Source organism: Triticum urartu, chromosome 1A, assembly GCF_056163025.1.
Source record: "Triticum urartu cultivar PI428250 chromosome 1A, HENAU_Tu73, whole genome shotgun sequence".
Taxonomy (NCBI): Eukaryota; Viridiplantae; Streptophyta; class Magnoliopsida; order Poales; family Poaceae; genus Triticum; species Triticum urartu.
Window position 1 is genome coordinate 400,993,665 of NC_141873.1, and position 26,483 is coordinate 401,020,147.

A 26,483-nucleotide genomic window follows, 5' to 3' on the forward strand; every position below is an offset into this window, starting at 1 on the left:
TAACATCCCCATTCCTTATAACCTGGTCTTTAGCTTTAAACTCATGATATTATTCCCTTGCCTGCACCTGCTTTGTTTGATTCTATTGCCAGGGCGGATATAGGATTATGCCTGTGGATATCATCGCCTACCGGAACGTTTAGGCTGCTGCAGAGGCAGAGGAGGATCCTCAGCAGTGGGATGAGTGGATGCCTGCTCCTCAGGATCCCTACTACCATCCAGGCTACTAACCGACTACCAAGTTAGGCCAAAATCCTAAGCTTGGGGGAGTACGTGTTCTCACCGACATTACATTCATGTCCACATATCATTCCATTTGTCGGTGTTCACACTTTTTCATCGTATTATCCATGCTTAGATTTATTTTCTTGCTTTCCTCTCGTGTGTTTGAAAAACTTTAGAAAACCAAAAAAATAGGTGTAGTTAATTTATGTAGCGACCAAACCTCAAACGGTCCGATCTCTGTGCTTCAGTGTCATCCCTGGATCAGTAATGCTGACACGCACAATACTTGAAGGATTTATAACAGAGTAGCAATCACACACTTATTACAATGAGTGTCTCAAAAGAGAAATTATTACAAGTAATATGGCTTAAGGCCATCTAATAACGATAACAGCGGAAGGCTTGGAAGATAAGTGAGTCCATCAGCTCCAACTGCATCACTGAGTATAGAACCACGACCTAAAGCTCTTTACTCGTCGTCTGAAAAGTCTGCAACATGAACGTTGCAGCCCGAAAACGGGTCAGCACATGGAATATGCTGGCAAAATAACACATAGAGAGTAATGAACAAAAATAGGCTATACTACATGCATATATGGCTGGTGGAAAGCTCTATGGTTACAGTTTTGCGTAAAGCCAATTTTTCCCTACTACAAAGGAATAAATTTTATTTAACTATCATGGTAGTTGTTAAACATTGAGAGCGTAGACACCCTCTCAATCCCAATTAAACATCATCATTAAAACCCAACAAAATTATTTAAAGTCACATGATGAGATTCTCATGATAATCCAAGTACTAGATACTCAAAACGTCCATAACCGTGGACACGGCTAATCATGATTAGTTTGTACACTCTGCAGAGGTTTGCGCACTTTTCCCCACAAGACTCGATCTCCTCCGTTGGGATTCTCGGACTACATGGTGTTTGAGAAACGGATGACCAAGACATAGTCTTTCAGAAGCGCTAGCACCTTACGATCGGGTAGATAGCTACACCTACTTTCCCCTACATCTGCTAGTCTAGCACTGTAAGAGTTCACACGACTTAATCAACTATGCTAGAGCCCATAGTAGCTTGTGGCTGCACACAGAAGTTTCTAGTATGAAATAATCTCATGATCCCTTTGAGCCTAGGTGGCGTTCCATAAAGAAAAACAGGCAATCGCTGGAATACCCAGGTGCCTCAATCCACCCAGATGTGTATTAAAGTTGCCACCTTAAATAAACCATTAATTAACAATCTCACATCTGTCATGGATACACTCACCCAATCCACGTCTACTAGCATAGCATGGCAATATAAGCAAACGTAGAAGTAACTCCCAGGGTTTGATAATAAAACAGGAAATAGGCACTACCTCATCTACTTCCCCAAAACCCACAATTTAATTAGATCCTAATCATGCAATGTTTGGGGATTGATCTAATGCAATAAAACTGGGTAGTAACATGGTATGATCAAAGTGTTACTTGCCATGCTGATGATCCGCGAAACCTAGAGATTCGAAGTAGCAAGCGGCGCACTCCGGGTACTCTAATGCAAACAAACAAACAAGTATACAATAAGTACTCATCTAATGCACAGGTAAAACTCAAATAAGAGATCTAACCAGAAAGTTCAACTTAAGAACTCCGGTTTGCAAAAAGAAACAAATCAAACGAAGCGACGAAAGGCAAACGGCGAAAGAAACAAGCTTCGTTTACTAATCTGGATCTAAGTAAAATTTTACAAAAGCAAAAACTTGTTTGAGTTGGTTAAACGGAAAGTGGGTTTCGAGACGAAACTCTAGGCGCTTGAATCGCCTGATTCCGATAAACGAGCGAAAAGTTAAACTAAAACGAAAATCGGATCAGAAATCGCGACCAGAAATAATCATGAAAAATCCGAGAAAAAGAAAAATGACGAACAGGCTAACAAACGAACGTTCACTGTCTGCGGCTAAACGACGAAAACCGTTCGTAAAACAAACTTAAAAGCGGCCGTTCGCTAAATAACTAAACCGAACCGAATCTAGAAAAAAAATGAATCTAGAAAAAAAACGGATCTAGGATTTACGAAGTAAAACCGATCAGTTTTTTTTATAACCGGCGGCTACCTCGAACTCTGGAGGGATTCGGCGAGTCGGCAGCGGCGGGAGGTTCGGCGGGGCGGCGGCGAGCTCCGGCGAGGCGGCGCGGGCGGCGGCGGCGGGCTCCGGCGCGGGCGGCGGTGGGTGGCGGCTAGGGTTAGGGTTTTCGGGTGGGGCGGCGGTAACGGGCTCGGGGCTGCGGCTTATAAAGGCCTGGCCCGAGGGGTCCTGGCCGAGTACGGCCCTAAGTTGGTCGACTTTTTTTTAAAAATAATTTGACGTGCAGAAAAAGAAAGAAAAGTAATATTAAACGGACTCCAAAAATCCCAAAATAAATTTTCTCCAACTTCTAAAATCAAGCCATACGAAGTGAACATTTATTTGGGGCCTAAATGCAATTTTGAAAAATGCGCATTTTTCCTAAATTCAAATAAAACAGCGAAAAACTCCAAAATAAAAACCTTATTTAATTTTAATATTAAATCTCTGATATTTCTTTATTTTTAGGAAGTCATTTTATCCTCTCTCTTTCATTTTTAATAAAAGAAATAATTCAGAGAAAAATAATTAAAATCAAACGATCCTCTTTTAATAATTCGAGAAAACCTCAAATATGAAAATAACGAAATCCCCAACTCTCTCCGTACGTCCTTGAGTTGCGTGGAATTTCTAGGATCAACCCAAAGAGCAAATAAAATATGATATGCAATGATGATCTAATGTATAACATTCCAAATTGAAAATTGGGGATGTTACAAACCTACCCCCTTTAAGATGAATCTCGCCCTCAAGATTCGGGTTGGCTAGAAAATAGGTGAGGGTGGTCCTTCAACAGATCTTCCTCTCGCTCCCAGGTGGCTTCATCCTCGGTGTGGTGACTCCACTGAGCTTTGCAAAACCGGACAACCTTGTTGCGGGTAACTCGGCTGGCAAACTCGAGTATCTTGACTGGTTTCTCCTCGTAGGTCAAATCACTATCCAACTGAATTGCTTCCAGCGGCACTGTATCTCTCAACGGTATATCTGCCATCTCTGCGTGGCACTTCTTCAACTGGGAAATGTGGAACACGTCATGAACTCCCGACAATCCTTTGGGTAACTCCAACTTGTAAGCAACTTCTTCCATACGCTCCAAAACTTTGTATGGTCCCACAAAACGTGGCGCTAATTTTCCCTTAACTCCAAAACGCTTAACTCCTCGAAGCGGGGATACACGAAGATAAACTGTGTCTCCGGCTTTGTAAACTGTCCCCTTGCGTTTAGAATCTGCATAGCTCTTCTGCCTGGACTGGGCTATCTTAAGCCTATCACGAATCAACTTCACTTTCTGTCAGACTCCTTAATCAAATCTGGTCCAAACAACTGGCGGTCTCCAACTTCGTCCCACGACAATGGTGTTCTGCACCTTCTTCCGTACAAGGCTTCAAAAGGGGCCATCTTCAAACTGGATTGATAACTATTGTTGTAAGAGAACTCCGCATATGGCAAATTGTCATCCCAACTAGATCCATAATCTAGTGCACAAGCTCTCAGCATATCCTCCAAAATCTGATTGACTCTCTCGGTATGTCCATCGGTCTGCGGATGAGAAGTTGTACTGAACTCTAGCCTGGTACCCAAAGTTTCGTGCAACTGATTCCAGAACTTTGAGGTAAACTGAGTTCCTCTATCTGATACAATGCTCCTCCGAACTCCATGCAGACATACGATCCTGGTCATGTATATCTTTGCCAACTTAGCACTGGTGTAAGTGGTCTTTACTGGGATGAAATGAGCTACCTTCGTCAAGCGATCGACTACAACCCATATCGAGTCATAGCCTGAGCGGGTCCTGGGTAATCCCATGATAAAATCCATGCCTAGCTTATCCCACTTCCATTCGGGTATCGGCAATGGCTGTAACAATCCTGCTGGCTTCTGATGCTCTACCTTTACTCTCTGACATACATCACAAACGGCTACATACTCCGCAATATCCTTCTTCATTCCGGTCCACCAGAAAGTATCCTCCAAATCCAAATACATCTTGGTATTTCCTGGGTGAATCGAGTATGGCGAATCATGGGCCTCTTGTAGAATTAGCTTCCTGATCTCTAGGTCATTAGGCACATAAACGCGGTCCTCAAACCATTAGGTATCGTGTTCATCCTCACAAAAACCTTTAACTTTTCCCTTGCTCATCTTCTCCTTTATGGTGGCAATCTCCTTGTTGGTCTTCTGAGCTTCTCTGATCTTATCCATCAGAGTATACTGAATCTCCAATGTTGCTACATAGCCTCTCGGTACTATCTCCATACACAGCTCGTGAAGATCCTCGACTAACTCCTTTGGTAAATCTCCGGTCATTAGTGTGTTGACATGGCTCTTGCGGCTCAATGCGTCAACTACTATGTTAGCCTTTCTGGGGTGATAATGCAATCTCGTGTCATAATCCTTGATGAGCTCCAAACATCTTCTTTGCCTGAGATTCAACTCCTTCTACGTGAAGATGTACTTCAAACTCTTGTGATCCGTTTACACCTCAAAATGGTTTCCGATGAGAAAATGTCTCCATGTCTTCAATGCATGCACTACGGCTGCTAACTCCAAATCATGTGTAGCATAATTCAACTCATGGTGCTTAAGCTGTCGTGAAGCATACGAAACAACTCTTCCCTCCTGCATAAGCACTGCTCCAAGTCCTTGACGTGAAGCGTCGCAATACACCTGATAATCCTTGCGCTGATCTGGCAGAATCAACACTGACGAGGTAACCAAACGTTTCTTCAACTCCTGGAAACTGGCCTCACATTCCTCAATCCAATTGAACTTGGTATCCTTCTTCAACAACTCTGTCATAGGTTTTGCAATCTTCGATAAATTTTCAATGAATCTCTGGTAGTATCCTGCGAGTCCAAGAAAATTCCGGATCTCTCCAACTGTTGTTGGGGCTTCCCAATTTGTCACAGCGACAACCTTGGTGGGATCTACAGCTATTCCTTCTCCGGATATAACATGTCCGAGGAATCCCACTTCCTTCAACCAAAACTCACATTTACTGAATTTGGCATATAACTGATGTTCTCTGAGCTTACCAAGTACCAAACGCAAATGTTCTTATGTTCTTCTTCATTCTTTGAGTAAACCAGTATATCATCAATGAACACTATGACGAACTTATCCAAAAACTCCATAAACACTTTGTTCATCATGTTCATAAAATAAGCTGGTGCGTTAGTCAGACCAAATGACATTACGGTATACTCGTACAGCCCATACCTCGTAGTAAAAGCTTTGTCTTAGGTATGTCCTGCTCTTGAATCTTCAACTGGTGGTATCCTGATCGCAAATCGATCTTGGAAAATACCTTTGCTCCTTGCAATTGGTCAAACAGATCATTGATCATCGGCGGTGGGTACTTATTCTTGATCGTCACTTCATTCAATCCTCGATAATCAACAACCATCCTTAACGATCCATCCTTCTTTTCCACCAGAAGTACTGGTGATCCCCAAGGTGACGAACTTGGGCGAATATATCCCTTATCCAGTAAATCCTTAATCCGCTTCTTAATCTCCTCCAAATCCTTTGCAGGCATTCTATACGGTCTCTTAGATATTAGTCCTGTGCCTAGCAAAAGCTCAATCAAAAAATCAATGTCCCTATCCGGCGGCATGCCTGGCAACTCTTCTGGAAATACACCCGGAAAATCCTTTACCACCGGTACTTCCTCATGTACAACTCCTGTTAGGGAATTTACTTGAGTCCTATTCGGCACATGCCGTGATACATACTTGATCCTTCTCCCTTCTGGGGTGGTAAGCAAAATCGACTTACTGGCGCAATCGATGTTTCCTCCATACATCGATAGCCAAAATCCATACCCAGAATTACATCCAAACCTTGCGATTCCAAAATGATTAAATCCGAGGGAAACACATGCCTACCTATACTCAATGGCACTTGAAAACATCCTTTACTGGCCATATACTCCGCTCCTGGTGAGCTTACTAACATAGGTGTTCTAAGAACCTTGGTGGGCAGTTTATACTTATCCACGAATCCCCTTGATATGTATGAATGCGATGCACCAGTATCGAAAAGAATGATTGCAATAAAAGACTTAACCAAAAACTTACCGATTACTGCATCTGGCTGGGCTTCAACCTCCTCCACGTTAACGTGGTTCACTTGTCCCCTGTTGAAAGGGTTCGACTTCTTCCCAGAGCTTCCATTGCCATTTCCATTCTAAGTTTCAGGACATTCATTGGCATAATGTCCGGTCTTCTGACACTTATAACAAGTGACTTGGCTCAGGTCTCTCTTGGCTAGGGTTGATGGGTTGGTACGGTTCTGACCGTTGCTTCCCCCATTCCCATTACCGTTCTTGGGGCCATTATGATTATGCGAACTCCCTCCTCCATGGGTATGCTGAAAATATCCTCCCGTTTTCGGGGTAAAACATGGCTTCTGCTGAGCTCCTGAATTGTACTTCCCTTGTCCATACTTCCTCTTGCGGTTCTCAATCTGCTGCTGCTTCCCTTCAATCATAAGAGCACGATCTACCAGTTCCTGGTAGTTGTTGCAGGTTGCTACCATCAACTGCATGCTCAACTCATCATTCAGTCCTTCCAAAAACTTCTACTGCTTAGCTGCATCTATAGCAACGTCATCCGGGGCATAACATGCTAACTTACTAAAGTCATCCACGTATTGTCCAACTGTCCGTCCTCCTTGGTGCAAGTTGCGAAACTCACGCTTCTTCATGGCCATAGCTCCTGCTGAAACATGGGCAGTACGGAAAGCCTGCTGAAATTGGTCCCATGTCACCGTGGCTATAGGGTAGGTGACAGTGTAATTCTCCCACCATGATGCCGCTGGTCCATCCAACTGATGTGCGGCAAAGCGCACCTTCTCAGCATCAGTACATCCTGTAGTGGTTAACTCCCTTCCAATCTTGCGGAGCCAATCATCTGCTACTATAGGCTCGGTGCTACTAGAGAACACCGACGGATTCAGTCTAAGGAAACGGGTTAAGTGATCAACAGGTGGTGGTGGTGGTGGGTTGTTGTTGTTGTTGTTCCCCTGATTCTGTTCTGGACTAGCAACTGCATCAATGCATTCTGCTGCTGGATCAACTGAGTGAGCTCCGGTGGAAATGAAAATCCATTGTCACGTCTCGGAGGCATCTGATGGGTTTAGAGGGGAGAGATAAGAATAGAATGAGTTCTAATGAGAAGGCACTACCCATATGCACATGAGACAAACACAAACATTTTCACTCAATCAATCAAGGGCATACAATCGAGTTAGAAGTATCGCAAAAGTGCTCGGACTACTCTTACATGGTGGAATACTACTACTGATGTGGTGGTCTTCTAGAAATATTCCTCGGTTGCAGACTCCATGATATCTGCTCCAGCTTCGTCAACGTAGTCATCATCGCTCAGGTCAGAGTCGGTGTCGTCGATGATGATGTAGTCTTCCGGGCGAATCTCCTTGGGTTCTTCGTCTTCTTCTACTGGTGTAGGGTCTCCCATGAATATTCCGATCTTCTTAATCAGGTCGTCATTCTTCTCCACTAGTACGACGATTTCCTCCTCATAATCTTCACGTGTAGCCTTGAGTTCTTCCTCCAGTTCCGTGATTCTTGTCATCGCCTTCTTCAGATCTATCATGTCTACGCACATCTGGTTCTCCTGACATTGAATGTGCTGGTTTAACTCCTGGATAAAATCTGCGATTGATCTATCCTTCTTGGTGCTGATCATTTCCCAGTGTTCATCTCAGCGCCCACAAATCTGGTAGATAGTATCCTTGAGATCATTGTGGTAAATTTCTCCAATACGTCCCATGGCGATGTGGGCTGCCATGCTCTTTCCTAGACTCCAGGTTGGTGCACAAAGGAAAACTCGATGGGCTCGGTGACTGGCATGAACGTCCTTCCCGGAACTTGAACTTGAATCATCCAGCGCTCCTCCTCGGGTAAAGTGGCGTTGTAGGTCCCAGTGAAGCTTGGTACTCCGATGTTCAGGTACTTAGTGACTTCCTTCAGGTAGCGTCCAAAGGGTGTATCTTCATCCGGTTGTGTGAACTTGTTCCTTGCATCCGCCATCCTAAAAGAGTAGAAAGGATGAGGAGTCAGAAATGAGAAGAGTGAGTAGTGATCCAGGTCTTTATCTTAGTGGTCGTGTCCTACAGTCAGCGTGTGCTCTGATAACATCTTGTAGCGACTAGACCTCAAACGGTCTGATCTCTATGCTTCTGTGTCATCCCTGGATCAGTAATGCTGACACACAGAGTACTTGAAGGATTTATAACAGAGTAGCAATCACACACTTATTACAACGAGTGTCTCAGAAGAGAAATTATTACAAGTAATATGGCTTAAGGCCATCTAATAACGATAACAGCGGAAGGCTTGGAAGATAAGTGAGTCCATCAACTCGAACGGCATCACTGAGTATAGAACCACGACCTAAAGCTCTTTACTCGTCGTCTGAAAAGTCTGCAACATGAACGTTGCAGCCCGAAAACGGGTCAGCACATGGAATATGCTGGCAAAATAACACATAGAGAGTAATGAACAGAAATAGGCTATACTACATGCATATATGGCTGGTGGAAAGCTCTATGGTTACAGTTTTGCGTAAAGCCAATTTTTCCCTACTACAAAGGAATAAATTTTATTTAACTATCATGGTAGTTGTTAAACATTGAGAGCGTAGACACCCTCTCAATCCCAATTAAACATCATCATTAAAACCCAACAAAATTATTTAAAGTCACATGATGAGATTCTCATGATAATCCAAGTACTAGATACTCAAAACGTCCATAACCGTGGACACGGCTAATCATGATTAGTTTGTACACTCTGCAGAGGTTTGCGCACTTTTCCCCACAAGACTCGATCTCCTCCGTTGGGATTCTCGGACTACATGGTGTTTGAGAAACGGATGACCAAGACATAGTCTTTCAGAAGCGCTAGCACCTTACGATCGGGTAGATAGCTACACCTACTTTCCCCTACATCTGCTAGTCTAGCACTGTAAGAGTTCACACGACTTAATCAACTATGCTAGAGCCCATAGTAGCTTGTGGCTGCACACAGAAGTTTCTAGTATGAAATAATCTCATGATCCCTTTGAGCCTAGGTGGCGTTCCATAAAGAAAAACAGGCAATCGCTGGAATACCCAGGTGCCTCAATCCACCCAGATGTGTATTAAAGTTGCCACCTTAAATAAACCATTAATTAACAATCTCACATCTGTCATGGATACACTCACCCAATCCACGTCTACTAGCATAGCATGGCAATATAAGCAAACGTAGAAGTAACTCCCAGGGTTTGATAATAAAACAGGAAATAGGCACTACCTCATCTACTTCCCCAAAACCCACAATTTAATTAGATCCTAATCATGCAATGTTTGGGGATTGATCTAATGCAATAAAACTGGGTAGTAACATGGTATGATCAAAGTGTTACTTGCCATGCTGATGATCCGCGAAACCTAGAGATTCGAAGTAGCAAGCGGCGCACTCCGGGTACTCTAATGCAAACAAACAAACAAGTATACAATAAGTACTCATCTAATGCACAGGTAAAACTCAAATAAGAGATCTAACCAGAAAGTTCAACTTAAGAACTCCGGTTTGCAAAAAGAAACAAATCAAACGAAGCGACGAAAGGCAAACGGCGAAAGAAACAAGCTTCGTTTACTAATCTGGATCTAAGTAAAATTTTACAAAAGCAAAAACTTGTTTGAGTTGGTTAAACGGAAAGTGGGTTTCGAGACGAAACTCTAGGCGCTTGAATCGCCTGATTCCGATAAACGAGCGAAAAGTTAAACTAAAACGAAAATCGGATCAGAAATCGCGACCAGAAATAATCATGAAAAATCCGAGAAAAAGAAAAATGACGAACAGGCTAACAAACGAACGTTCACTGTCTGCGGCTAAACGACGAAAACCGTTCGTAAAACAAACTTAAAAGCGGCCGTTCGCTAAATAACTAAACCGAACCGAATCTAGAAAAAAAAATGAATCTAGAAAAAAAAACGGATCTAGGATTTACGAAGTAAAACCGATCAGTTTTTTTTATAACCGGCGGCTACCTCGAACTCTGGAGGGATTCGGCGAGTCGGCAGCGGCGGGAGGTTCGGCGGGGCGGCGGCGAGCTCCGGCGAGGCGGCGCGGGCGGCGGCGGCGGGCTCCGGCGCGGGCGGCGGTGGGTGGCGGCTAGGGTTAGGGTTTTCGGGTGGGGCGGCGGTAACGGGCTCGGGGCTGCGGCTTATAAAGGCCTGGCCCGAGGGGTCCTGGCCGAGTACGGCCCTAAGTTGGTCGACTTTTTTTTAAAAATAATTTGACGTGCAGAAAAAGAAAGAAAAGTAATATTAAACGGACTCCAAAAATCCCAAAATAAATTTTCTCCAACTTCTAAAATCAAGCCATACGAAGTGAACATTTATTTGGGGCCTAAATGCAATTTTGAAAAATGCGCATTTTTCCTAAATTCAAATAAAACAGCGAAAAACTCCAAAATAAAAACCTTATTTAATTTTAATATTAAATCTCTGATATTTCTTTATTTTGAGGAAGTCATTTTATCCTCTCTCTTTCATTTTTAATAAAAGAAATAATTCAGAGAAAAATAATTAAAATCAAACGATCCTCTTTTAATAATTCGAGAAAACCTCAAATATGAAAATAACGAAATCCCCAACTCTCTCCGTACGTCCTTGAGTTGCGTGGAATTTCTAGGATCAACCCAAAGAGCAAATAAAATATGATATGCAATGATGATCTAATGTATAACATTCCAAATTGAAAATTGGGGATGTTACAAACCTACCCCCTTTAAGATGAATCTCGCCCTCAAGATTCGGGTTGGCTAGAAAATAGGTGAGGGTGGTCCTTCAACAGATCTTCCTCTCGCTCCCAGGTGGCTTCATCCTCGGTGTGGTGACTCCACTGAGCTTTGCAAAACCGGACAACCTTGTTGCGGGTAACTCGGCTGGCAAACTCGAGTATCTTGACTGGTTTCTCCTCGTAGGTCAAATCACTATCCAACTGAATTGCTTCCAGCGGCACTGTATCTCTCAACGGTATATCTGCCATCTCTGCGTGGCACTTCTTCAACTGGGAAATGTGGAACACGTCATGAACTCCCGACAATCCTTTGGGTAACTCCAACTTGTAAGCAACTTCTTCCATACGCTCCAAAACTTTGTATGGTCCCACAAAACGTGGCGCTAATTTTCCCTTAACTCCAAAACGCTTAACTCCTCGAAGCGGGGATACACGAAGATAAACTGTGTCTCCGGCTTTGTAAACTGTCCCCTTGCGTTTAGAATCTGCATAGCTCTTCTGCCTGGACTGGGCTATCTTAAGCCTATCACGAATCAACTTCACTTTCTGTCAGACTCCTTAATCAAATCTGGTCCAAACAACTGGCGGTCTCCAACTTCGTCCCACGACAATGGTGTTCTGCACCTTCTTCCGTACAAGGCTTCAAAAGGGGCCATCTTCAAACTGGATTGATAACTATTGTTGTAAGAGAACTCCGCATATGGCAAATTGTCATCCCAACTAGATCCATAATCTAGTGCACAAGCTCTCAGCATATCCTCCAAAATCTGATTGACTCTCTCGGTATGTCCATCGGTCTGCGGATGAGAAGTTGTACTGAACTCTAGCCTGGTACCCAAAGTTTCGTGCAACTGATTCCAGAACTTTGAGGTAAACTGAGTTCCTCTATCTGATACAATGCTCCTCCGAACTCCATGCAGACATACGATCCTGGTCATGTATATCTTTGCCAACTTAGCACTGGTGTAAGTGGTCTTTACTGGGATGAAATGAGCTACCTTCGTCAAGCGATCGACTACAACCCATATCGAGTCATAGCCTGAGCGGGTCCTGGGTAATCCCATGATAAAATCCATGCCTAGCTTATCCCACTTCCATTCGGGTATCGGCAATGGCTGTAACAATCCTGCTGGCTTCTGATGCTCTACCTTTACTCTCTGACATACATCACAAACGGCTACATACTCCGCAATATCCTTCTTCATTCCGGTCCACCAGAAAGTATCCTCCAAATCCAAATACATCTTGGTATTTCCTGGGTGAATCGAGTATGGCGAATCATGGGCCTCTTGTAGAATTAGCTTCCTGATCTCCAGGTCATTAGGCACATAAACGCGGTCCTCAAACCATTAGGTATCGTGTTCATCCTCACAAAAACCTTTAACTTTTCCCTTGCTCATCTTCTCCTTTATGGTGGCAATCTCCTTGTTGGTCTTCTGAGCTTCTCTGATCTTATCCATCAGAGTATACTGAATCTCCAATGTTGCTACATAGCCTCTCGGTACTATCTCCATACACAGCTCGTGAAGATCCTCGACTAACTCCTTTGGTAAATCTCCGGTCATTAGTGTGTTGACATGGCTCTTGCGGCTCAATGCGTCAACTACTATGTTAGCCTTTCTGGGGTGATAATGCAATCTCGTGTCATAATCCTTGATGAGCTCCAAACATCTTCTTTGCCTGAGATTCAACTCCTTCTACGTGAAGATGTACTTCAAACTCTTATGATCCGTTTACACCTCAAAATGGTTTCCGATGAGAAAATGTCTCCATGTCTTCAATGCATGCACTACGGCTGCTAACTCCAAATCATGTGTAGCATAATTCAACTCATGGTGCTTAAGCTGTCGTGAAGCATACGAAACAACTCTTCCCTCCTGCATAAGCACTGCTCCAAGTCCTTGACGTGAAGCGTCGCAATACACCTGATAATCCTTGCGCTGATCTGGCAGAATCAACACTGACGAGGTAACCAAACGTTTCTTCAACTCCTGGAAACTGGCCTCACATTCCTCAATCCAATTGAACTTGGTATCCTTCTTCAACAACTCTGTCATAGGTTTTGCAATCTTCGATAAATTTTCAATGAATCTCTGGTAGTATCCTGCGAGTCCAAGAAAATTCCGGATCTCTCCAACTGTTGTTGGGGCTTCCCAATTTGTCACAGCGACAACCTTGGTGGGATCTACAGCTATTCCTTCTCCGGATATAACATGTCCGAGGAATCCCACTTCCTTCAACCAAAACTCACATTTACTGAATTTGGCATATAACTGATGTTCTCTGAGCTTACCAAGTACCAAACGCAAATGTTCTTATGTTCTTCTTCATTCTTTGAGTAAACCAGTATATCATCAATGAACACTATGACGAACTTATCCAAAAACTCCATAAACACTTTGTTCATCATGTTCATAAAATAAGCTGGTGCGTTAGTCAGACCAAATGACATTACGGTATACTCGTACAGCCCATACCTCGTAGTAAAAGCTTTGTCTTAGGTATGTCCTGCTCTTGAATCTTCAACTGGTGGTATCCTGATCGCAAATCGATCTTGGAAAATACCTTTGCTCCTTGCAATTGGTCAAACAGATCATTGATCATCGGCGGTGGGTACTTATTCTTGATCGTCACTTCATTCAATCCTCGATAATCAACAACCATCCTTAACGATCCATCCTTCTTTTCCACCAGAAGTACTGGTGATCCCCAAGGTGACGAACTTGGGCGAATATATCCCTTATCCAGTAAATCCTTAATCCGCTTCTTAATCTCCTCCAAATCCTTTGCAGGCATTCTATACGGTCTCTTAGATATTAGTCCTGTGCCTAGCAAAAGCTCAATCAAAAAATCAATGTCCCTATCCGGCGGCATGCCTGGCAACTCTTCTGGAAATACACCCGGAAAATCCTTTACCACCGGTACTTCCTCATGTACAACTCCTGTTAGGGAATTTACTTGAGTCCTATTCGGCACATGCCGTGATACATACTTGATCCTTCTCCCTTCTGGGGTGGTAAGCAAAATCGACTTACTGGCGCAATCGATGTTTCCTCCATACATCGATAGCCAAAATCCATACCCAGAATTACATCCAAACCTTGCGATTCCAAAATGATTAAATCCGAGGGAAACACATGCCTACCTATACTCAATGGCACTTGAAAACATCCTTTACTGGCCATATACTCCGCTCCTGGTGAGCTTACTAACATAGGTGTTCTAAGAACCTTGGTGGGCAGTTTATACTTATCCACGAATCCCCTTGATATGTATGAATGCGATGCACCAGTATCGAAAAGAATGATTGCAATAAAAGACTTAACCAAAAACTTACCGATTACTGCATCTGGCTGGGCTTCAACCTCCTCCACGTTAACGTGGTTCACTTGTCCCCTGTTGAAAGGGTTCGACTTCTTCCCAGAGCTTCCATTGCCATTTCCATTCTAAGTTTCAGGACATTCATTGGCATAATGTCCGGTCTTCTGACACTTATAACAAGTGACTTGGCTCAGGTCTCTCTTGGCTAGGGTTGATGGGTTGGTACGGTTCTGACCGTTGCTTCCCCCATTCCCATTACCGTTCTTGGGGCCATTATGATTATGCGAACTCCCTCCTCCATGGGTATGCTGAAAATATCCTCCCGTTTTCGGGGTAAAACGTGGCTTCTGCTGAGCTCCTGAATTGTACTTCCCTTGTCCATACTTCCTCTTGCGGTTCTCAATCTGCTGCTGCTTCCCTTCAATCATAAGAGCACGATCTACCAGTTCCTGGTAGTTGTTGCAGGTTGCTACCATCAACTGCATGCTCAACTCATCATTCAGTCCTTCCAAAAACTTCTACTGCTTAGCTGCATCTATAGCAACGTCATCCGGGGCATAACATGCTAACTTACTAAAGTCATCCACGTATTGTCCAACTGTCCGTCCTCCTTGGTGCAAGTTGCGAAACTCACGCTTCTTCATGGCCATAGCTCCTGCTGAAACATGGGCAGTACGGAAAGCCTGCTGAAATTGGTCCCATGTCACCGTGGCTATAGGGTAGGTGACAGTGTAATTCTCCCACCATGATGCCGCTGGTCCATCCAACTGATGTGCGGCAAAGCGCACCTTCTCAGCATCAGTACATCCTGTAGTGGTTAACTCCCTTCCAATCTTGCGGAGCCAATCATCTGCTACTATAGGCTCGGTGCTACTAGAGAACACCGACGGATTCAGTCTAAGGAAACGGGTTAAGTGATCAACAGGTGGTGGTGGTGGTGGGTTGTTGTTGTTGTTGTTCCCCTGATTCTGTTCTGGACTAGCAACTGCATCAATGCATTCTGCTGCTGGATCAACTGAGTGAGCTCCGGTGGAAATGAAAATCCATTGTCACGTCTCGGAGGCATCTGATGGGTTTAGAGGGGAGAGATAAGAATAGAATGAGTTCTAATGAGAAGGCACTACCCATATGCACATGAGACAAACACAAACATTTTCACTCAATCAATCAAGGGCATACAATCGAGTTAGAAGTATCGCAAAAGTGCTCGGACTACTCTTACATGGTGGAATACTACTACTGATGTGGTGGTCTTCTAGAAATATTCCTCGGTTGCAGACTCCATGATATCTGCTCCAGCTTCGTCAACGTAGTCATCATCGCTCAGGTCAGAGTCGGTGTCGTCGATGATGATGTAGTCTTCCGGGCGAATCTCCTTGGGTTCTTCGTCTTCTTCTACTGGTGTAGGGTCTCCCATGAATATTCCGATCTTCTTAATCAGGTCGTCATTCTTCTCCACTAGTACGACGATTTCCTCCTCATAATCTTCACGTGTAGCCTTGAGTTCTTCCTCCAGTTCCGTGATTCTTGTCATCGCCTTCTTCAGATCTATCATGTCTACGCACATCTGGTTCTCCTGACATTGAATGTGCTGGTTTAACTCCTGGATAAAATCTGCGATTGATCTATCCTTCTTGGTGCTGATCATTTCCCAGTGTTCATCTCAGCGCCCACAAATCTGGTAGATAGTATCCTTGAGATCATTGTGGTAAATTTCTCCAATACGTCCCATGGCGATGTGGGCTGCCATGCTCTTTCCTAGACTCCAGGTTGGTGCACAAAGGAAAACTCGATGGGCTCGGTGACTGGCATGAACGTCCTTCCCGGAACTTGAACTTGAATCATCCAGCGCTCCTCCTCGGGTAAAGTGGCGTTGTAGGTCCCAGTGAAGCTTGGTACTCCGATGTTCAGGTACTTAGTGACTTCCTTCAGGTAGCGTCCAAAGGGTGTATCTTCATCCGGTTGTGTGAACTTGTTCCTTGCATCCGCCATCCTAAAAGAGTAGAAAGGATGAGGAGTCAGAAATGAGAAGAGTGAGTAGTGATCCAGGTCTTTATCTTAGTGGTCGTGTCCTACAGTCAGCGTGTGCTCTGATACCATCTTGTAGCGACTAGACCTCAAACGGTCTGATCTCTATGCTTCTGTGTCATCCCTGGATCAGTAATGCTGACACACAGAGTACTTGAAGGATTTATAACAGAGTAGCAATCACACACTTATTACAACGAGTGTCTCAGAAGAGAACTTATTACAAGTAATATGGCTTAAGGCCATCTAATAACGATAACAGCGGAAGGCTTGGAAGATAAGTGAGTCCATCAACTCCAACGGCATCACTGAGTATAGAACCACGACCTAAAGCTCTTTACTCGTCGTCTGAAAAGTCTGCAACATGAACGTTGCAGCCCGAAAACGGGTCAGCACATGGAATATGCTGGCAAAATAACACATAGAGAGTAATGAACAGAAATAGGCTATACTACATGCATATATGGCTGGTGGAAAGCTCTATGGTTACAGTTTTGCGTAAAGCCAATTTTTCCCTACTGTAGAGGAATACATTTTATTTAACTATCATGGTAGTTGTTAAACATTGAGAGCGTAGACACCCTCTCAATCCCAATTAAACATCATCATTAAAACCGAACAAAATTATTTAAAGTCACATGATGAGACTCACATGATAATCCAAGTACTAGGTACTCAAAACGTCCATCACCGGGGACACGGCTAATCATGATTAGTTTGTACACTCTGCAAAGGTTTGCGCACTTTTCCCCACAAGACTCGATCTCTTCCATTGGGATTGTCGCACTACATGGTGTTTGAGAAACGGATGACCGAGACATAGTCTTTCAGAAGCGCTAACACCTTACGATGGGGTAGACAGTTACACCTACTTTCCCCTACATCTGTTATTCTACCACAGTAAGAGTTTGCACGACTTAATCAACTATGCTAGAGCCCATAGTAGCTTGTGGTTGCACACGGAAGTTTCTAGTATGAAATAATCTCATGATCCCTTTGAGCCTGGGTGGCGGTCCATAAAGAAAAACAGGCAATCGCTGGAATACCTAGGTGCCTCAATCCACCCAGATGTGTATGAAAGTTGCCACCTTAAATAAACCATTAATTAACAATCTCACATCTGTCATGGATACACCCACCCAATCCACGTCTACTAGCATAGCATGGCAATATAAGCAAACATAGAAGTAACTCCAAGGGTTTGATAATAAAACAGGAAATAGGTACTACCTCATCTACTTCCCCAAAACTCACAATTTAATTAGATCCTAATCATGCAATGTTTGGGGATTGATCTAATGCAATAAAACTGGGTAGTAAAATGGTATGATCAAAGTGTTACTTGCCTTGCTGATGATCCGCGAAACCTAGAGATTCGAAGTAGCAAGCGGCGCACTCCGGGTACTCTAACGCAAACAAACAAGCATACAATAAGTACTCATCTAATGCACAGATAAAACTCAAATAAGAGATCAAACCAGAAAGTTCAACTTAAGAACTCCGTTTTGCAAAAAGAAACAAATCAAACGAAGCGACGAAAGGCAAACGGCGAAAGAAACAAGCTTTGTTTACTAATCTGGATCTAAGTCATTTTTTACAGAATCAAAAACTTGTTTGAGTTGGTTAAACTAAAAGAGGGTTTTGAGACGAAACTCTAGGCGCTTGAATCGCTTGATTCCGATAAATGAGCGAAAAGTTAAACTAAAACAAAAATCGGATCAGAAATCGTGATCAGAAATAATCATGGAAAATCCGAGAAAAAGAAAAGCGACGAACAGGCTAACAAACAAACGTACGCTGTCTGCGGCTAAACGATGAAAACCGTTCGTAAAACGAACGTAAAAGCGGCCGTTTGCTAAACAACTAAACCAAAGAAAATAAACCGAACCAAATCTAGAAAAAAAGGATCTAGGGTTTACGAAATAGAACTGATCATTTTTTTAAAACCGGCGGCTACCTCGAACTCTGGCGGGATCCGGTGAGTCGGCGGCGGCGGGAGGTCTGGCGGGGCAGCGACGAGCCCCGCGAGGCGGCGCGGGCGGCAGCGCGGGCGGTGGTGGCGGCGGGCTCCGGCGCGGGTGGCGGGCAGCGAAGGCGGCGGCGGCGGGTGCGGCTAGGGTTAGGGTTTTCGGGTGGGGCGGCGGTAACGGGCTCGGGGCGGCGGCTTATAAAGGCCTGGCCCGAGAAGTCCTGGCCGAGTACGGCCCTAAGTCAGTCGACTTTTTTTAAATAATTTGACGTGCAGAAAAAGAAAGAAAATAAATACTAAACGGACTCCAAAAATCCCGAAATAAATTTTCCCCGACTTCTAAAATCAAGCCGGACAAAGTGAACATTTATTTCGGGCCTAAATGCAATTTTGAAAAACGCGCATTTTTCCTAAATTCAAATAAAACAGCGAAAAACTCCAAAATAAAAACCTTATTTGATTTTAATATTAAATCTCTAATATTTCTTTATTTTGAGGAAGTCATTTTATCCTCTCTCTTTCATTTTTAGTAAAAGAAATAATTCAGAGGAAAATAATTAAAATCAAATGTTCCTCTTTTCATAATTCGAGAAAACCTCAAATATGAAAATAACGAAATCCCCAACTCTCTCCATAGGTCCTTGAGTTGCGCGGAATTTCTAGGATCAACCCAAAGAGCAAATAAAATATGATATGCAATGATGATCTAATGTATAACATTCCAAATTGAAAATTTGGGATGTTACAATTTACTTTCTATGGATGTTTAGTAGTAGTATTAAAAAGAAAACCCAAAAAGATTACCTTGTTCTTATTTTTCTTGTTGGGAGCTTTCTCGTATAAATAGTTTTTCTCTTTTTTGCTTTTCCCTTTTATTTGCTTGTTCAAGAAAACCAAAAACTCCAAAAATATTTCAATGTGTTTTTCTGAATTTCTTTTCTTTTTATTCTAGTTGTACCGAGGAGAAGACCACGATGAAAATGTTGAGTGGTTCTCATATGAATAATTGTTGATCTAATAAAGAGCTCATTTTACCTTGTCTTCTCCTGTCCACGACACTCTTGCACTTTTATTATTTTCATATCGTTCAGTCATGCAAGTGAAAGCCAATAATGACGATATTTAATGAACTGGCCATGGCAAAGAGAAACGGGTATGAACTCGACTTGTTCTGTTTGTGTAAATATGTTTAACCTAGTATCCATGATTCATACCATTATGATTCAACATGTTTGCAATGAAAATTAGAGATTATAATTTCTCATGCCATGCATAAGTAGCTAGGAGTGGATAATGATTTATCTTGGATATCAACATAGCGTTCAAATAATTGTGATGTACTATGATGATATGATATCCTCCTCTGAACGTTCAAGTGGCTTGACTTGGCACATGTTCATGCATGTAGTTGAATCAAAACCAACATAGCCTCTATGATATTTATGCTCATGGTGTTCATATCTTACTCATGCTAGTGTCCAATGTTACTTATGCATAATGCATGTTTATGACTGTTGTTGCTCTCTAGCTGGCCGCTTCTCAATCTAATTGCTAGCCTTCGCCTGTACTAACTGGGAATTCTGCTTGTACATCAAAAACCTTGAACCCAAAGTTATTCCAGATGAGTCTACCATACCTACCTATATGCGGTATTACCCTATCGTCCTCAGTAAATTTGCATGTGCCACCTCTAAAAACTTCAAATAAATATCCTTTTGTGTGCCTGTATCATTCATGGAACAACAGGAGGTTGTTGGTATCTTCCATGCTAAGCGGGTTATTCTCAGGTCGAGTGTTTATTCACTTGTCATCGCATGATAAAAGGGTGGTAATAGGGATGCCCAGTCCCAAACTTCAAACATGAAAAAGAGTTAATCTCTCAAATAATCAAACAAAAACTCCCAATGGAGTCAAAACCTTTACTTTTATCGCCTGGGAACCGCCACTAGCATGCTTAGCATGGAAGATATTAATAACTGATGGTCGTGAAGTAAATGAGATGGGTGCATGTCCCAAAATATAATTTACCTCTGTTTTAAAGCTTGAGCTCTGGCACCTCTGCAAATCACTGCTTCCCTCTACGAAGGGACTATCTATTTATTTTTATGTTGTGTCATCACCTTCTAAAACAAGCGCTAGAACATGAGAGCACAACTGTCATGACTTATGCATTATGTGTAGCTAATGTTGGGTGCATCATCACTGGATCTATTCTACCACGAATTACAATGTTTAGTCGCACTTGAACTTTGGAGGTGCTCTACATTTATATTTTGCCGTCTCAGAAAGGGCTAGTGAGATACCACTATTGTCATATTATATCATGGTTGTTTTGACAATGTGTTGTTGTTTGAGATATCTCATTATTGCTCGCTAGCTGATTATGTCATTGATATGAGTTAATATAATCTTTAAGAGTTATTGTCGACATGGTTAGTTAAAATGTTGGCTGAAAACCTGGGTGCTGTTTAAGCTTATTTATACAAACAAGAGCAAAAGAGTTTGTAAAAGGTTTTCTTTTTCACTTTCAGTTTATCAACTAAATTGCTTGAGGACAAGCAAAGGTTTATGCTTGGGGGAGTTGATATGTCTCCAACATATCTACTTTTCCTAACGCTTTTCCTCTTGTTTTGGACTCTAATTTGCATGATTTGAATGAAACTAACCACAGACTGACGCTGTTTTCAGCAGAACTACCATGGCGTTGTTTTTGTGCAGAAGTAAAAGTTCTCGGAATTGAACGAAACTTTGCGAGGATTTTTTATACAATAAAATAGAATTTCTGGAGCCTAGACGTGCAGAGAGGGGCACCTAGGTGGGCACAACCCACCAGGGTACGTCCCCCTCACCAGGGGCGCCCAGGTGGGTTGTCCCCACCCGATGCCCCGCAGACCTTGAAACTGACGCCATAAAATCCCATTTTCCAGGAAAAAACCAGGGAGAAAGAATTATCACGATCCAAGAGACGGAGCCGTCGTCACCTACTGTTCTTCATCGGGAGGCCAGATTTAGAGTCCGCTTGGGGCTCCAGGGAGTGGGGGTCTTCGTTCTTCATCATCACCAACCCTTCTCCATCGCCAATTCCATGATGCTCCACACCAGGAGTGAGTAATTCCTTCATAGGCTTGCTGGTCGGTGAGGAGTTGGATGAGATTCATCATGTAATTGAGTTAGTTTTGTTAGGGCTTGATCCTTAGTATCCACTATGTTCTAAGATTGATGTTGCTATGACTTTGCTATGCTTAATGCTTGTCACTTCGGACCCCACTGCCACGGGACGGTAGGTCAAAAGATGTCATGCAAGTTCTTTCCATAAGCACATATGACTATTTACGGAATACATGCCTACATTATATTGACGAACTGGAGCTAGTCACTACAAAAAAAAGACACATCCGTGACATTTTGGGCCGAACAAAAAAATTATGTCATACTTATGACACTTCTATGACAATAATTGTGACAAAACCCGACATCATCATAGATGTGGTGGGGTACTACTTCTATGACAAAAAATCATGGTAGAAAATTGGCTTTTCGTCTTGGGCAGGCCGGAGACGCAGCTGCATGACATTCTTTGGGTCGTTCATGACGGAAAAAACTGTGGTAGAAGCGAGGGCGAGGAAAATATCAGGGAGTTCCCGGTTATGGTGGCTGGTCAGGGGCCGAGCGATGCACGTTTCTCTCATACGCGCGCATGTGTGTGCGAGGCGTTGCGCTCTAACTAAACCCGAGCGAGGCTTTGGGCTCCAACTGAACCCGATCGATTACACTGCAGGCTACGCATTACTGAACCCGAGCGATCGATCTATGCTGTTAACTTAACCCGATCGAACAATTCCTTCACTACTGCGGCTAACTGAAGCTAATCGATGCTGCCTCTGGATGAACAGTGAGCGTTGTTGGGCGGTTTGGATGAATAGTTCCCGCTGGGGGTTGGATGAACAGGAACCCCGTGGTAGTAGGGGCCGTTGCCCCTGGATGAACAGTACCCCGATCGATCAAGCCGGTGGATGAACAGGACCCTGTGGAGGGCTGGTTGAACAGTAGCCGGTGGACGGCTGGTTGAACAGTAGCCCATGGAGGGCTGGATGAACTGTAGCCCGTGGAGGGGTGGTTGAACAGGACCCCGTGGAGAGGGCTGGTTGAACAGGAGCCGGTGGAGGCTGGATGAACAGGAGCCCGTGGATGAACAGTCGCAGGTGGAGGCTGGAGGGGTCGATGGTGGATGAACAATACCCTGTGGAGTCTGGAGGAGGTCGACGGTGGAGATGAACAGTATCCCATGGAGTCCAGTTTTACGGTACCCCACACCCCTCCCGTTGAACAGGACCCCCGTTTCGACCGTAGCGCTCCAACACAAGTCCGTTTCCTCCATTTTGCGGTACGCCACACCCCTCCCGGTCAGCAGGACCCTGTTTTGACCGTAGGAGGTCCAATAGAAGTCCCTTTCCTCCGTTTTGCGGTACGCCAGACCCCTCCCGATGAACAAGATCATGTTTCGACCGTGGTCTGTCGAACATAAGGCCGTTTCCTCCGTTCTGCGGTACGCCAGGCCTCGTTTCCATCGGCTATTCCATCCAAGCTGGTTGGCTTCGGATGAACAACACGTGTTCCGTTGCCCCCGATGAAGATGCATTTCGTTGCCTCCCCATGAACCCGATGATGGAGCAGCTTCTCCCTTCTGACCCAACCATGTACATGAGCCTTGGCCATACGTATGCGCGAGTAGGTGTTTGAGACCCCACCTGTATGTACGTACGTGGCTGTATTTTCTTTCTTGCACCCTGGCCGTTGTACGTACGTGTACATACTATGTGCGCGCCTCTACTACAACACATGCGTGCCTCTACTACGACACGTGCGTTCCTATACATCGACCAGTATGTACGTACACGTTCGCGACCAGAATGACAAAGCTACGTACGCTTCGACCAGGTGGGTCCCGACTGTCAGGCACTTCCTTGCGTGCGAAGATGTAGCTGATGGGTCCCATCAGTCAGGGGGCGAATCACTTTTTTTGCCCGTAATATGGACGCACTTCCTTGCGTGCGAAGATGTAGCTGGTGGGTCCCAGCAGTCAAGGGGAAATGTTTTTTTCGCAAAATACGGTGGCCCGTTCGGTGGGTCTGTGCTATCAGGTGGAGGAATAATTATTTTCCGCATAATAAGGAGGCACTTCCTTGTTGTGGCCGTGGACCCACCTGTCAGCCTCTCCATGTACAGTACTCTTCCGACAGAAGTCGTTCATTGACAACATTGACCACGCCGTGCCGAGAGCACCAGGGCGGTGGACGACGGCGAGGCCCAGTAAGAGGATGACGCGGAGCCGGGGAAGATGCGGTAGTGGATGCCCACGCAAAGGGGAGTACGTGGGTTGACTGCTTCGGCTGCGGTGTGAGGCTGCCGTCGCTAGAGAATAACAGGAGGTGTTGGTGAGTATAGAGGGATGGCATGGCCAGCGGTGGCAGCACAGCTGGACACGGTATGCAGGAGCAGGCTTCATGGCCGATGCTTGTTTGGGCGGCTGGAGGAAGAAGACCAAAGGTTGAAGAAGCACTACGGCCGTTGGATGGACATCGTATGGTATCTGGAGCTAGAATCGTTCATATTGACTAAGTTGACAAAGCCCTCCATCCCCGTCAGGCCCACAAGTCAGCCTCCCACTACGGTGGGTCCCAACTAGCAGGGGGTATTCATTTTTTTGTGTAATAACAAGGCACTTCCTTGCTTGTGAAGATATAGGTGATGGGTCCGACCTATCAGCGGGGGAACATTTTTTTCATGAAATACAGAGGCCCTTCCGGTGGGTCCCAGCTGTCAGGTGGAGGAATCATTATTTTGCATGTAATAAGGAGGAATTTCCTTGCATGCAGCCGTGGGCCCAGCTGTCAGCCTCTCCACGTACAATCCACTTCCGATGCATGTCGTTCGTTGACCACGTTGATCACGCCGCGCCGAGAGCACCAGGGCGGTGGACGACGGTGACTGCGAGGCCTCGGAAGGGAACGTCACGGAGCCAGGGAAAACTTGACAGTTGTTTTTTACTGGTTCGTCCGCCGTCACCGTAGAATAACAGCAGGTGTGGGTGAGTAGAGGGATGGCTAGGCTAGCGATGGGAGAAAGATGGGACGGCGAGGCCTGCGCGGCAGCATAGTCGGCCGCGAGAGGAGGGAGCTGGCAGTCCTGTCAGCGCTTGTTTGAGCGGCTGGAGCAGGAAGAGGAGAGATTGAAGAAGCACGACAGCCATTGGATGGACATTCAACACTCACTGCTCTCATGTGTTGACTAAGTTGACACGGCGTTGCATGTGCGTTAACCTTATTTTTAGGAAAGCATACACGTCAACCTGTAGTAGGCGCTCAAGTCAGGCTCAAATTTGTGGAAAACAGCATACAACCCATCTGCCATTATTTCTAATAATTTACAGCCCATTTGCCATTTCTTAAGAATTTTCTGCAGCCCATCTTCTTTTTGTTAGCATTACACCCCATATTGTGGCCACAGTTAAAAACTATATGAAATTTTGCATATTTTGGTGCGGTCAACTATTTTTAATCCCGAAATATCGAGTTACATTCAAACTATTTTGAAAAATAATTTATATAAATATAAAATCCAAATAATTGTCCATGCATAAAAATCAATGGAATTTAAAATCTTGTAATTAAACAAATGAAACCAATTCCCGATTTGATGTGTTTTAAAAATGTACAACCCATTTTTGGGCAAACCGAATGAAACTCTCTCCTCGTCTTGAAAGATTTGCAGCCCAGCAGGGCTGATAAAGCAAGCATGCCTCGTTTGGGTATTTCTTTAAAAAATAGAACTGGGCTAGCCATTTTTAGCAAGAAAAAAACACAACTGGGCTCATGATGTGATAAACATAAATAAAACCCTGGCTAGACAGGGCCACAGCCCCCGCACAGCCCCGTTGTTACCCTAATCCGTCGCTAAAACTAGTATAAATAACAACTGCTTATTCCTCAAAAAAAGTAAATAACAACTGCGTGACCTGCTGTGTCCATGGTGTCAGCCGCTCGTTGTGTAATTCTCTCGTTTATTAACTACGTTGACAATGGCGTGAGCCCCATATGTCCAACCATTAGGAAGAACCATTTTTTGGGGCTTGTAATAATGAAGCACTTGCTTGCATACTACCATGACGCTGGTGGGTCCCTACTGTCATACTGTCCACGTATAGTCATATCCTTGTTCCTTTCGGTTGTTGACAGCGTTGACAATGCAAGAGGGTGGCGCACCGCGCACGGCGAGCGAACCAAAGCCGAGGACGACGACGAGGCCTCAGATGGAACGAACAGGAGCCGTGGAAGATGCACCGGTCCAGTCGCAGGCGGAGGGGAGAACGAGGGTTGACTGGTTCGGGTGCGGGTGCGTGTTGGGGCTGACGTCACCAGAGAATAACATGACGTGTGGGGGAATGGAGGGAGGGACTGGCCAACGCTGGAGGGTACGGTAGGGCAGCCATCCAAGGGTACGGTAGGGCGGCCGTCCGAGGGTACGGTAGGACGGCGGAGGCACAGCCAGCCATGGGAGGCAGGAGCAGGCGGAGCCGACGGGGTGGTTTGGTTTGGGCGGCTGGAGGAAGAAGACCATAGATAGAAGATACACGACAGATGTTGGATGTCAATCCAATGGCTGGTAGGCAGAAACATTTGTTGACTAGCTAGTAAGTAGACACCACCTTGGATAGGCTATTTCCTCGTGGGTCTCAAATGTTAGAATCCAAATCAGTCATGGTCATGCAACCTTTCCTATGAAAATTTACAGCCCATTTGGTGTGCTAGTTCGAAATAAGTTTGTGGGTGCTGGTGGGGGCTAATCACTTGGCTTCTGTAATGCACAGTGAGCTCAAGCAGCCGGCGAGAGTGATGTTATTTCCATTGGTTGGGATTTGTTACAATATTTCACTCTAAATTAAACGAATGGCAAGCCATTTGCCTTGTTGCAAAGAAAATATGACAGTCATAGTCGAGTTGAAAAGGGCAAGGA